Raw genomic sequence first — 16,165 nt, forward strand, 5'->3', positions numbered from 1 at the left:
ATCTAGGGCGGTTGAAAGAAGGAGCTCGGAGAAGAAACATGCAGAATATAGTGCAAATAGAAAACTGATCTGTGATCTATATTCACGTGACACTGAAATTTAGCCTAGATTGTTGCTGTAAACGAGTATAATTGTCCGACCACAGAAATATGCTAGGTAATATAGCCAGAAATCCAACCCATGTATGGGCATATTTCAGCTAGGTAATATAGCATCAAACGATCTCTCAACAGAAAACTGCTAGTCCAGTTTTCCTTCTCTTTGGAACCATAAGAATTTTCCATCCAAACATTCATAGTTGAAGCCTCTTTCTATATCATCTTATTAGGTATTTTAAAATTATTAGTATCATTATCTTCAGAAGATGAGACAAGACTTTCTAACAAAGTCATTTGGGTGAGCAATATCTCTCTGATGACAAAAGGCTTCTTGTCACCAGGAAAACACTATAATTGTTCCTCTGGTCTAGCAGAATATTATAAAGAGTTAATAGAAAGACATCACAAATTCAGCATATTAGTTTTGTAGATTTTAAAATTTATTCTTAAGATAGATAATATTTATGAAGATTTCAATAAGACAATAAGATCGTCATACAAAGAGTGGAGAAACTTAAGGCCATCAACATGTAGTTCAAGTCAACAAAGAAAACAAATCTTTCTTTCTCCCTCTTGTTTCTCTTGTCTAAAACTTCATTCTTTGAGATCTAGGTGGATCAACAGTAAAATTTCAAATGGTATACCATACTGGTGAAAATGAACACACAGGACTTGAAAAAACAATTAAGCTAAGTAAATGATTGATGCCAAACTGTGAAAGTATCTGCGCTCAAATGGTCTCATTGGGTTCTCAGAGTTTGTTTCAGGCTTTAATCTAATATCATCCACCGGAGCATATTGTTTTTTTTAGCCTATGTGTCAAATGACTTTAGAACAAGAACAAAAGTGTAGAAGTTTGATCTATTAATACAAATAAAATGATATGTCGTCGTCCATCAATCGATCTAAATCCCAATGGAAAAGAACTTCTAAAATCTGGAGGAACAAAGCTTTAACAAAACAGATGAGAAAATATAAAAGGGTTTCTTAACGTGCGAGGTTGTCACAAAGATTCAGGCCCCAATTTTAACTAGCTGCAAGTACTGGGCAGAGAATGACCATAGAGAAATGGAAAGGGAATTGCTTAGCTATCAGCTGTAGTTGGCACTACAAGTGGCTTCAAATCCTCAGCATTTTTATGTTCCTTGTTAAGCATCTTGTTGTTGATCAAGTTATTGAGAGCAATCACACTTCGGATAAGTAAAGATAGATATATGACCAACATCATGAGAGCAATCTAAATGTTTCAACTAATTCAGCAACATTTAGATTGGCAATAGGTTGAAAACATCCTACAAATGGTATAGAATTTCATGGTTTAATGGGAGTTTTCCATCAATGACAATATCTAAATAAATCTGTATCTCTTGAATATAGCATCCAATCCCTTCAAAGCTTCCAGTTTACTAGTTACCTCAGTGGTAAGGGTACAGATTATAGTATCTTTTACATCCCATTAGCAAGTGCTTAACACCAATTTCTTCAACTTCATAAGCAGTAATTTATAAAGGTACATGCACAAGCACATTCTGGATTTGCTGAGTTGCATTCTCTTTAACTTTCTCAACAACATCGTATACCTTAGTTGGTATTCCTAGCTCCTCAGGCTGGACGTCAATTATAACCAAGACTGGAGTAGGGACATAGTCATTAAAAAGACCATGAATGTTAAGGTCATTTTCCCAAAGTTTGAGACCAGTACTATACCAACTAATAACATGCTCCTTTGAGTTTATCCAACAAAACATGTAAAACATTGATTCATGATATTATGGTTAAGAAACCAAATACTTGGGTCCCTGTTATCTTCCTCAAAGGGCACTGCATAGCTATCGGTAACATCAACGGTGTCTTTGAAAGAAGTACCAAGGAAAACTCCAACAACATACTTTCTTGTATCTCTAGCAACTCTATTGTAATGGTCTACAATACTCAGTAGCACTAACGGATGAACTATTACTTTCTCAATTGGCTTCGATGATATTTGCTGCGATTTTATTACATCCATTTTAGCCAATCTAAAAGAGCAAAGGGAAAGAAAAAACTTGTTCTCTAAGGGAAGGTTAAAGTTATTTTCCCAACACCGGAGCATCTTATTTCAGATTAAAAAGAGAACAAAATCAATCTCAACTCAGATAATTCCTTAAGTTTCAATAGAAACACTAAAATGCAAAAGAAAACCTTGGATTCAGCATTTGCCTTCATTTTGATGGAGTCCCTGCTACCACTCTTTCCATCATAGAATACACATAATTCATGTGACAAACTGCACCAGGAGCAGCATAGTAAACCATGAAACATAAAGTATACAAAACAAAATGTAAGCTAATAAAAATTAAAAGCTTGGCATCAACCTGTTAGATGATATGAGGAGCTTTCTATTTCGATATTCTGGATCTGTGTTGTTCATTAAATTATGTGTATTCCCGCCCAAAACTTACAGAGTTTGTTACACTCATGTTTTCTATACCTATTCTTGCAAAAAAAAGTAAAGATCGTTAGAAAATCAAATCAGCACCCTGCAGAACCAACTGCATCCCTGTGCTGAAGATGCAAAGAAGCCAAAAGGCCTTGCCATGTTTCTCCAGGTCCTCCAGCCACTTAGAATGTCAGAACCAGAATCATGATGGCCAGTCCTATCTTTCTTTTTCTCTTAATCCTTGTCTTTACTTTGATCTTTATGCCGGTGTTTGTGCTTCTAATATTCTTTGTCCTTCTCCTTTTCTTTATCCTTATGCTTTTTATACTTCTTCTCATTGTCTTTCGACTCACTTTTAGACTTTCCAGCTATAATGGGGATCCCCTTTTTAGACTATGAAACACCAAAAAGACCTATTGATCAGCAATTATGGAAACAGGCAAACTGGCATTATAGAAAATCATATGGTTTGAGAAAAAATCTAGTTTCAATCCTCCAGCTTTAGAGATTATAATGGAATAGAAGGGTGACTGAAAGAGCTAAATCAGATATACATATATAACTCAAGCTTCAGCTAATAGATTCTTACGGGAGGCAGATCAATTGGAGCTTTTTCACATAGTTGAAAAGCTTCTCTAAGAGCATCCAAGTCAAATGGTTGAATGCCCAAATTTGTCTCTTTTACAGACGATGTATGCTGTATAAGTTGATCCAACTGCATCCCTTGCCCTTTCCTGATATCTGTGTCTCCAACCACATTGTAAAGGTAGTGTGTATCTAAAATTAACAATGGAAATGGCTTCTTGCAAAAGAACTCTTGATGAGGCAATAACTTGAAGTAAGTAATAAGATCCACAACACCTGTAAGTTCTCTTGGCCCTAATAATGTATTTGGACCAATCAACCACAGTAAGCAAAAGATTTCTTGATTAAAATGAATATATTTTAAGAAAAAAAAAGATCAGAGCATCAACAACAACATACCCAGTGCAATCCCATAAGTGGGATCTGGGAAGGGTAGAGCATATACAGACTTTACCCCTACCTCATAAATATAGAGAGGTTATTTCTGATAGAACCTCATAAATACTTACTCGTAAAGAAAATCTAGGGCGGTTGAAAGTAGGAGCCTAAAGAAGGAACGTGAGATAGAGCACAACCAGAAAACTAATCTCTGATCTATATCCAAGTGACTCTGCAATTTGTCCTAGATTGTTGCTGTAAACGAGTATGAGTGTTCCAATTTTATGATTGAACAATCTGACAAACCTGAAAGAGTATGTGTCTGTAGTCCTCCCTCCTCTATAAGAACCTCATCCTCAAGGTTCAAGTAGAGCAATGCAATAATGAAAAAGTATCTCTGTCGTAAAGTGAAACATACTTTCGAGTCAATTCCATTAAAGGGTTGTGTAGTAACAATTCTATAACTAAAGATGCTTGTTTTGTTTTCCAATCTAGAGCATTGATTGAAGATTATTGCTAATAGTTTATTCCACTCAAAAGAATGCAACACAAGAAATGGTTTGTGCAAATTCACCATGTAACAGATTCTTATAGTTGTAAATACCAGAACAAAATTTGTCACCAATTTGCCCCCCTAAGCCCACCGAGAAAACGAGCCTAGTTGAAACAAGGAAAGTTGACCTAGAGACATGATTTTTAGCAGCTCCAATAGCACAGAAGTAATCGTCAATGCCAATGAGTAAACCAGATATGAAGCAGGCCATAAATATTTGACAAGTAATGAATGTGATCTTAGTGTCCAGCTAACCAAAAACTACAGATATATCTAGCGACAGGGGCAAGGAACATTCCTAGACTTGCGGTAACAGTAACTTTGAGCAAACACGTCTCTAAAGTATCAATATCCACGTATCGCGCCTTAATTTCAGCAGGCCATGCTAACGGCAAAATAAGAAACCTTCTTCATAATTCACAACAAATGTAGAATGTGCAAAGGCCCTTAAAGAAAAAGATTATCAGACCCAACCAAGTAGTACCTCCAGAGGAAAAAAACCAGAATATTGCATTCTTTTAAATACATTTATCAAACAACAAGAATCTCGAAAGAAAATGCCCTTGTCCAGTATCAACCAATTGCATTTGGGTAGCCGAAAGTTTAGGGTAAAGTGATACTCTATTTGGGTTATCCCTATAAAATTCTTCAACAGAATTATGCAAATACGTAGCCATAAGTCACCAACAGCTTGTCCTGGCTCTAGGCTATCCATGTTCACAACAGAACAATTATAGATGCGCCTCAATCCCAAACAAATTAAGCTTCGACTATATGAATCTTCATTGACTATGTTTTCTAATTCACCCTCAGCTAATATTATCATAAAGAGTATCCCGGTGCACTAAAGTTCCCATTATGAGTAGGGTCTTAAGAAGAGTCAGACCACAAGGGTCTATGTACACAGCCTCATCTTGCATTTCAACAGGAGACTGTTTCCACGGCTTGAACTCGTGACCTCCTAATCACATGGCAGCAACTTTACGGGTTACTCCAAGACTCCCCTTTAACTAATATTATCATCAAACCAAAAATAAATAGGAGAGAATAAGCTAAAGATTAGACATGGAAGCATGAATCGGTAATCACGATAGGATCAATACTTACGTAACCAGTGCTCATATCATATATCATTAGAAGTAGAAAAATGAAAGCACGAATCAGTGATCACGATAGTACCTACGTAACTAGTGCTCATATCATATATCACCAGAAAAATGAAAAAAATTAGGCCAACAAAGCTATGAAATTCAAATTGTTAGAATGCTTTTTTGTAATACTACACATATGTATATTCATCTTCAGAACTTAATCAACAACAACAGAAAACTCATATTCTGTTTTTTTTATGTGTTTGCAACAATCACTCAGTAGACTAACTGGTAATGAAATTGATGAAAGTTTCTCTAGTTTTCCATCTTTCTACAAAGAAAGAAAAATACCAGAGTGTGAAGCAAGAGACTGGATAGGCTTACCAACTGTACACCAAAAATTATCTCATGGAATACACCATTTTCCCAAAAAATTAAAGCAAACTAACAAGCACAAACCCCAGGCTAAAGACAAACATGGTAAGATATCCTGTTAAATCAGTGTAGGTTCTCAAAAGAAAAGGAAAATGACTGATAGTCTCTAAATCAAGACGCGTCAAACTTCTTGCTTATGTGTTGTTGTTAACCAAAATATGCTACTCATTACGAGTTAAGAACATACCCCTTAACTCTAAATCAGTTTGTGGAGACCTATATGACAAATTACTTCTTAACACACACAAAAATTGATACAACCAATACCATACGTGAAAGACATAATAACATACCTTAGCAATTTGCTTGACATTTATAACATATTTTGCATCTAAAGTATTAGGGATAATTATCTTTGTACACCTAGCAACCTTCTCCAAAGATCTAGTTACAACTTTAAAGTATCTGACAAACAAAGACTTGGTCATTTTTATTTACAAAAAACCACACCTAAAGAGGTTGCTCCTCCTGCATCATCGGCTTATCAGAAACTAGATCCCATTGACTTGGTGCAGCCAACCTAGTGTCAAATTCCTTAATACTTACAGATGCAGTAAATTGGAATTCGCCATGCATTTATAGGGAAATGTGCAAAGGAAAAGAAGTAGGAAACACATATACACATTTTAATAGAACCAAATCAATTCACAGGATAAAGGGACAAGAAAACTTTCTTTCTTTTTCTATTGGTTCTTGCTAGCCCCCAAAAAACAACGAACAAAACTAGAGGCAACTGAACAGTAGTTTGAAACTAGAGATGTCATAAGTTCAATCACATACCAAAAGAAAATACATACAAAAAGTTAACAGGCAAGCCGTATAAACAAAATATTGAAGTCAATTGGAATGTAACTAGGCAAGAAGATGCTTTGGTGATTATTTTGGTAGAACAGGAAAATGATGAGGATCAGAAAGGCATTTTGGTTTTGGCTTTTTGCCTATGTTAACTTGCGTGTTAGTCAGACTCTTCTGCTAACTTGCACTCTTACCCTCCATCTCATTGTTGAATTGCCCGACTAAATACTCTCCATCAAAATCTATGTTAAGAATCTGGATTGACACTTAGAGGTTTTCCAATCAACTCTTATTTTCCTGCAACATCAGAATTACATTCTGCACCCTCATCCATTTGATATTCAAACATTTGATTAGAATTATCATCTTACCCCCCATCATCATTTTCTTCCACAAAATCAGATGCATCACCACAATGGAGATCATTTTATTCATGCAGCTGCTTGGGAAGAACCACATCAGTTATATCTAAATTACACTTGGTATTATCATCCATGTTCTAAAAAGGCCAATAAGGCACAAGCAATGCCACCAACAAATGCGTGTTAAGCAACATCAACACCCTAAAGTTCTTCATGGAAATTCAGCTCAATAGGCGTGTCTGCAAATAAGGAGCGAACCCATATAGGTTCAAGTGGGTTCACATGAACCTACTTTATCAAAAAATTATACTGTATATATACGTATATAAGTAGTTTTTACCTATTTAAAAGGTATATATTATATATTGAACCCATTGTAAATAAAAGGACTGGCTAGCCCAGTGGTAGTGGGCTTGATTGTTAACACATACATCTCGTGTTTGAGCCCCAATAGGGGCATTTTTTAAATTATTTTATGCAACAGCCAGTTTAAGCAACTTTAAACCCACTTGGTGAAAAGTCTGGGTCCGCCACTGCTGCAAATAACTTATGAAATTCATCACTCTAAAATCAACTAAACAAGATATAAATAATTTAGGAGAGTTATATATTAATATGTACGTAACTGACCTTACTTATTATGAGGTTACATCACAAGTCAATGTCATCGTTGTCATTCGTGCTATCAACTTCATTGTTAGTAGTACTATTATTACCTTTATTCTCCTCATGGTCACTAATGTACTAAACCATAGTGTCATCCTCTTGGTCAGAATCTTTTTCATCATAATCAACTTCAACTTTATATTCTATTTGAGCTTCCAATTCAATTACATTTGCACCTATGGTAATCGGCTCAACATCATCTCTATGTAGTTGATTCAACATATCAACTGTATCATTAACAATTGATTTACTTTTAAGTCACATATCTTGATACACTTTAACATTTGTAACAAGCAACTTATCATTGTCTACCTCTGAGTTTTCCTTTTCTGGCACATCATATATGTGCCTAACTTGTAATTTGAGCACAATTCGCCAATCTTCCCCCAGTTTTGGGTCATCAATATAAAATATTTGCTTTGCTTGAGTAGCTAGTACAAAGGGATCATGTTCATACCAAAATATTTTAATATAGATGCTCATAAATTTTTTATCTTTTTCATCCTTGTTTTTCTTACGAAGATCAAACCACTTGCATTTGAATAGGAAAACTGAATTTTCTTCAACATACTTTAACTCAAGAATGTCAGTTATGGTACCATAAAAATCAATGTCCACTTTTTCATGAAGGTCTCTAACAACTATACCACAATTTTGACTTTTACATAATTCATCGTGTTGCTGAATATGGTACCTAACACCATTTACAATACAACTAGTACTTTTTTCTCCACACACATCAGGACCCATAGTCAAAGGATTTACTTTCATGATAGACCTTGACTTCTCCTTGTTAAATAACTGCATAATCTACGAGGAAAAGTTATTGCTTTCAATTAGTAAAGAATAAAAAGATTAAATTTAAACACACAACATGATTATTATCTTAAAGTCACTTACTTTCTTTCTGAACCACGAAGGAAATTGTTCTCTATGTTTCTCTTCTATATCCTCAACACCTTGCTTCAATAGCTCTTCTTTATGCTCTCTGCATGTAACAAAGTAAGTTATTTAGAAATAATTTAAATAAAAAATATCAACATATGTAAATAATATAAAAGAACTACTTACTCAACAAAAGGTTCTGCTTCTTCGCAATTATTAAACACATACCACTGAGCCATGTAAAAATCTTTCTTTGATATGACATCAGAATATCCATCTTTATATAGTTTAACACTTTTTGAAAATATTTTAAAAATATGTCCATCATTGTTGCTAGATCCATCATCATTTTTGTCTTTGAGATTAGATCTAGTCTCAATGTCATCAAGATACATAGATCAAAATGTCAAACATTCATCAATAATATAACCTTCAACAATAGAACCTTCAGGTCGTGCCTTATTTCTAACATAATGCTTAAGCTTGCACAAGAACCTCTCGATTTTGTACATTCAACGATATTGTACTGGTCCCCCACACATTGCCTCTCGTGGTAAATGCACAACCAAAAGTACCATAACATCAAAAAAAGCAGATGGAAAGATCATCTCAAGCTTACATAATATAAAAACTATATCCCTTTATAGTTGTTCTAAGTCATCACTCTCAATGTCTTACAACATAATCGTCGAAAAAAATTACTTAACTCAATCAATGCTAAAGAGACATCTTTATTTTTAAATCCACGAATAGAAAATAGGCAACAATCGATGTAACAAAATATAATAGTCATGACTTTTGAGTCTAGTTATCTTATCATCATCCCCATTTACACATCTTGAGATATTTGAAGCATAACCATCAAGAAATTTAATAGACTTAAACAATGCCCAAAACTTCTTTTTCTCTTCTTTTGACATATTATAACAAGCACCAGGCATTGTATAATTAGAACCATCATGTTGCAACCATAGTTCTTTTCTTATGTTCATGTTCTTTAGATCTTGTCTTGCTTTATATGTATCTCTAGTTTTTCCCTCAATATTTAATAATATCTTCAAAATAGCCTCACAAATGCTCTTTTCTATGTGCATGACATGTAAATTATGTCACAAATTCAAGTTCTTCCAGTAGGGCAACTCAAATAGAATGCTTTTCCTCACCCAATTCAACTCTTCAGGAAGACGTTTCTTTCTTTTATTATTTGAGTGTTTTCCTAGTCTATAAGTACTGAGTAAATCTAATTGTTGCAAGACATCATCACCTGAGAGATCTTTTAGCTTTATTCTTTTTTCTATCTTCCCATAAAATTTATTGCTTCTTCTCCAAGAGTGATTGGATTCAAGATACCAATGGTGACCCATGTAAGAAATTTTACCTGTTACCCTTTGTGAAGATACATCCTTATTGCAAGTAGGACATGTCATGTATCCCTTAGTGCTCCTTCTAGATAAATTGCCTAATTTATTAAAAAATTATATAATCAGCAATAGTTTATAACCAGAAAATAAACATAACATATGCAGAAAAACAAGATTCTCTACAACAATGAATGAAAATACAATCTTCTCATGTGTTGTCAATCAACTAAAAGAACACCTCTTTTCCATGTAAAAATATAATTAATAATTGCACAACTTCTCTCTCTCTCTCTCTCCCTATTCTTTATTTCTTATTAGAACTGTTGTCCTCCAAAAATAGAAAATAAAAAAGAATTTCAGGGAGTAGTTTGAAAGATACTAGTGATCCAAGTGATAAACAGGGTTATATAACAATACACTTGAACTTGAAAGGAAATGCTATCAAAACTAAAAATGAAGAAAGCAGTCATGAGGAGGACTTGATTGAGGACTCACTACTAGAGTATGATCCATAATGTTTCAAGAAAACACCCCGCACATTCCCTAACTTTCTTACTCAGTGACAAAAAAGTTATGAACAGAATTAGTCAAATACATAAAAATACATTTACAAAGTTTGACTTCTTCAAATCATCTTACAATACCACATAAATAGTCTAATACATAAATGGTATAGATTATTAGACAACTAGAAAAGTAGAAAATTTAAAAACACACCATAAGTTGAAAAGTCATTTAGGGTCCATAAAACAACAGGATGCATTTTGAAGCATTTCCCAGTTGATACATCGAATGTCTCTACATCATCACTTCATAACTTTTTTAATTCATCAACCAAAGGATGTAAATAAATATCAATATCCTTTCCTGGTGCTTGGGGACCAGGAATAAGTAATAACATCATCATAAATGGGTCTTCAAAATATTTTCATGGAGGAAGATTTAAGGAACAAGAATGACAGGCCACACACTATATGAAATACTCATGTTACCATATGGATTGAAACCATCAGTTGCAAGAGCGAGTCTAATACTACGAGGTTCTTGTGCAAACCACTGATGATTCTTGTCAAACTCTTTCCATGCTACAGAATCAGTGAGATGCCTTAATACATTCGCCTTATCAAGACATTTTTCTTTATGCCACCACATGTCTACACTTTTTTTATTAGACATAAATAACTTTGAAATCTCAATTTTTAATGGAAAATACTGTAGAACTTTATGAGGAATCCTTTTATCCCTTTCATTATAAATCTTCCACCTCGAAGTACCACAATGTGGATACTCTTGTCTATATTTATGTTCAGCCCAGTACAACACACAATTATTTTTGCAAGAATGGATCGAAATGTATCCTAATCCCAAACCCTACAATATGTTTTTAGCATCATAATATGACTTAGGAAGTGTCTCGTCAGTAGGCAATGCCTCTTATAGCAACTCTAGCAACATACCAAATGATTTATTACTCCATTGATTTTATACTAGTGCAGCACCTTCCCAAGAAATGAAAGCTTCAAAAATTTCTTACATCCTTGATATAATTCACGTTCAGCTTCTTTTAGCAATTTGTCAAATGTTGTAACTTCTTTCTCACTCATATTACCACACACATTATTACCAGTCTCCTTTGAATAATTGGCAAAAGATCCTTCAACGACCTCTTCTAACATAGTACGAATTCCATCATCCTTATCATGGGCTTTGTTTTCATCTTCACTGTAGATTGCTTCATTGTTATCTCTCATTTGTGATTGTTCCCCATGGTGTCTCCAGTGCAAGTAACTTTTCATAATTTCTTTGAGCAATAAGTGGTCATGCACTACTTCTTGTGTTTGAAAAAACACATTTAAGCAATTTGTACATAGGCATCAAACTTTGATATTTCGATCAAAGCGAGATTGAATAAGCCGCATAAAAGATTGGACACTCTCAATATATCTTTTAGTGAACTTTGGTTCATGCATTTAGCTTTTATCCTTGATCACTTGCACAAGCAAATAATATCATACGAGTTTAAGCCTCTACGGTAACTCTTTGTTTTATAATTTTCTACTAAAAGTTTAGATACAGTACCTATCCTGCCCCATTATTTCATATATTAAATTTTCCTCGCCCTGCCCTGCCCTGCCCAATTTAAGTCCTGAACCACTCTATTTAAGTCTTGTTATCCCTTGCCTTTCCCTATTTCCATCTCCACTTATGACAAATCAATTTACAAATGAGAACTTAGTATTTTGATATCAAGAATCAAAAAAAAATCTTTTACCTCCAGTTTCAATAAATAGAATGTCAAAATCCAGCTACATTTACTTAATCATAGAAATCTTCTGCCCCAAAACAAAAATTACAATCATGAACAAGAAATTTAGATTAAAATGTAGATTAACCATAGAAAATTGAGGTAATTAAACTAAATATACTCACCTAAATGCATTATTATAAACCCAAAACTAAAAAGTTACAATATTGAACAAGATTAGAATAAAACAAAAGATGGGAAATTGAGGTAATTGAACTAAATTAACTCACCTAAATGTAAAATCATAAACCCTAAACAAAAAAAGTACCAATCTTGAGGAAATTTAAAATTAAAAAATAGGAATTAGGGGTACCTGAATATGGAATTCTTGAATCTTGATGGGATTAGATTTCTTTGTGAATATCCCAGGTTAGAGGTATCTGAAAACTTTATTTCTCCTTGGTTAACGTTTCTCTAAAGCTAAAATAAGACTATATTTTTTAACTTGTCAAAGTTGTTGTCATATAACTAGTAGGTAAATTAATAATCAAAGTATTATATAATTATGCTTTATTAGTAGTCACTCAAGTTAGAACGACTTTTTTTATGTAATTATTAAGTGAATTTACTATTAACCAATAAAATTGATAGATTTTTTAGATAATTATTATGAGTTATAGTATTTTTTATTATTTTTAAATAATATATGTATTTTTATGCCAATTTATGTAATTGTGATAGTATACGGTGAAACAATCAAATTTTTTATATATAGATAATATTTTAAAGTATTAATTATTGTGATTTATGACAACCTCCAACTACTTTCCAAGTTAATTGTATATATTAGTTATTATTGTGTATATTAGTTATATGTAGATAATATTTTAAAGTATTTATTATTGTATATATTAGTTATATGTCGATGATATTTTAAAGTATTAATTATTTAATATATTAGTTATATGTAGATAAAATTTTAAAGTATTTATTATTGTATTTATTAGCTATATGTCGATGATATTTTAAAGTATTAATTATTGTATATATTAGGTGTTATTGTATATATAAGTTATATGGAGATAATGTTTTAAGGTATTAATTATTGTATATATGTAGATGATTACTGATTTTTCAAACTGGTCAAGTATTGTTGGACATGTAATTTTTTTAGTAAAATAGACAAGTAAAAATAGATGGAGGGAGTAAAGTCTTTGTCCCAATTTATGTGACATAAATATAATTTAGAATTAACGAAACTTTCTATATATATGTTTTTAAAAATATTTAAATTATTAATTATTTTAATTTATAAATTTTTAAAAGATTATATTATATGTGTTCATCCATTACTTTAAAATTATAGATTCGTCATGAAATATATTTTTTGTCCGACTCTAAAAAGAAATTTTATCAATTACGTCAAATTTTTGTTACTTTAGTTTTATTGCTCTTTTAGATCCTTTTCCTTCACATGAAATTCAAGTTTAATCAATTCAATTTGTTAAATTAAATAAAGTATTTTTTTATAAGTAGATTTAAATGATTAAAGTGCTCAATTTGTTAATATTTTCATAAGTATTCAAAATAAACGATTAATAAATGATTTAATTAATTAATAATATGATTATTTTACTATGGTATCTATATTAAATGATGTTTATAATGTCTTGAAAATATATAGAAGCTAGAGTAATATTCCCTCAAGACCAATCATATATGCTTCATTTTATTTGAAATGCTCCATGTGTTAAAGATAGTAGAAAGAATATAATGTGTGCTCAATTCCATTTATATTTATAAGACAAGATATTAGAGCGCCCGGGCTAACATGGGTGCCCAATATATGTTATTTTTTACACCAAATTAACTACTGCCTAAACAATATGCAAACATAACTAGACGAGCATTATTAATACACCCTACCAAAGGACCCTACAAATATATTTTCTACAAGGATAGAATTGAACCTCAAAAATCTCTGAATTTGTATTCAACACCAATTGAAATGAAAGAGTTTTTTTTATGGCGTGTTGTTGTTTGGTTGGCTGACCAGAGTTGTCGGAGTTAGTGATGGTGGCGATGGTTTTCTGCCAATGAAATTTTGCAAAAATCCAGAATTGAGAGAGTTAATCTGGTGGAAAACAACGGGCGTATATTGTTGTTGCTAATTTTGGGTGCTAAACTGCTAATGGAGAAGTTTCTCCACTTCTTACTCCTGATGTCAATGGTGAAGAAGAGAAAAATCTATCTCCATCCACTTTTGTTCGTCATATATTAAAAAGAATTGTTTCTCTATTTTAAAAAGATAGAAATTTATTTTTAAAATTATTTGAGTTCACATGCCACATGTCATAATTTTATTCGTTAACATTGGTGTGTCTAATAGAAAAATGGGTTTATTGAGGGTGTCTAAGTGAATTCTTCAAACAAGTTTAAGGGGCTATTGATAACTTATAATTCTTAAATTTATATATATTTTATGATATGGATAGAAAAGAAATGAGCATCCATTACTTTAAGATTATAGATCCATCACGAAATGTATTCTTAATCTGGCTCTATAATTTTGTATCAATTACATCGATTTTTTTGTTATTTTAATTTTGTTTCCCTTTTAGATCAATTTCTTTCACTTGAAATCAAATTTAAGCAGCAGGACACTTTAGTCCAGGCGCTCAAGAAAATATATAATGAACAAGTAAATATGAACGGAGGGAGTAGTGTCTTAATCTCAATTTATGTGTCAAAAATGTAATTTGGCATTACCAAAATTTTCTATACGTTTTTTTTTTTAAATTTAGCTATTGATTATTATATTTTATAGTACTTTTAAAATAACTTTTATATTATATAATGTAAAAATAGTAAAAATATTTTTGTTAGAAATTACGCAGTCAATGTTATTATTTACACCAAATCAAACGCCGCCCAAATAATATGCAAACATAACTAGCATAAGCATTATTAATACATCATATTTTATATAATTCTTATACACCCTACCAAAGGACCCCTTAGTTTATCCATAGTTTCTCTTTTTAAAATAATTAATTTATAGCTAATCATATTTAATTATAATTAAATAATTTTTTTAACTTAATTAATTATAATTTTGTGATAATTTATTTGTATATACACTATAATATATTTATGTAAGACCCCGAAAAGTCCTTGTCACTTCAGTCCTATATAGCATGCCAAAAGAGGTCCTAGACTTAGAAAAATTCAGTTAAGTGTTAAGACTTAGAAGCATTTTTAACCTTCGTAATTGGATGATCTTATTTTTTATCATTACGACCTTAGAATGTCGATTTTTAAGTTGATTCATGATCAGGGATGCCAATAGGTCATATGGGGTGAGTTTTGGAATTTTTAAAATTTTTGAACATCGTTAAAGTCATGTTTGGATGCCCAAAATAGTGCATCAACGCAATCAGGCCGTGACGTGTCAGTAATTGCGTCGACACCATCGACACGGCACGTCGGGTATCGCATTGTTGGGCACAGTTTGCTCACTTAATTATGGGTTTGTGAGAGTATTTAGGTCCTTTTCCCCTCATCAATTCAGCTAAAACTTGAAATTTAATATCCAAAAGGGCAAAATATACTTGTTATCTCACAAAATACTCTCAAGAACAAGCCCTAGTTTCATCAAGCTCAAGATCAAGTCCCAAGAATTCATCACAATCTTCACAAAATCAACAATTAAGGTATGTTAGGTTTTCATCCTTGGGTTTCCTTCCACTCTTGGAGTTCAAGAAAACTTTTCAAAAAATTGAATTATGATTGTCATGTCATGAATTGAATTATACCTATGTTTGAGTTGTTGTGTGGATTTCAATTTGAGATCTTTTATAGGTTCCATGAAATTATGTTAGCATGTGTGTTGAATTATGAATATTGCATGTCAAAATCATTGAATTTGCAAGTTTAAGTTGTAGTCATGATGCTTATGTGTTGTTCATTATCATGTGCATTAATTATGCTCCCCAAGTGTTTGATAGAATGTTCATGTGAATTGAATAGTGAAATCATGACATGTTATCATGTGTTCTCAATCATGTACAAGTTCATGATCTCCAAGTATTTGAAAAAATGACTCAATGAATGAATTGTGAACAATTGACTATTGCTATGCTTTTAAGATTTTCTATGTTTTTATCCATTATGCTATCGAGTCTTAGGGGTATTTATTACCCGAAATCTATCTATTTACTTAGTTTCAGTAGTTATAGAATCATCCCAGTAAAGGTCAAGAACCATAGTACTTAGTCAGTAATAGAACTTAG

General features: G+C 32.3%; 2 pseudogenes; both read right to left on the reverse strand.

Moving 5' to 3' along the window:
* Positions 1 to 1,182: 1,182 nt before the first annotated feature.
* On the reverse strand, positions 1,183 to 2,190 carry LOC124888667 (annotated as a pseudogene).
* A 414-nt stretch (positions 2,191 to 2,604) lies between these two features.
* LOC124888832 lies at positions 2,605 to 6,131 on the reverse strand (annotated as a pseudogene).
* Positions 6,132 to 16,165: the final 10,034 nt, after the last annotated feature.

The sequence above is a fragment of the Capsicum annuum genome, chromosome 11 (assembly GCF_002878395.1).
Source record: "Capsicum annuum cultivar UCD-10X-F1 chromosome 11, UCD10Xv1.1, whole genome shotgun sequence".
NCBI classification, from domain to species: Eukaryota; Viridiplantae; Streptophyta; class Magnoliopsida; order Solanales; family Solanaceae; genus Capsicum; species Capsicum annuum.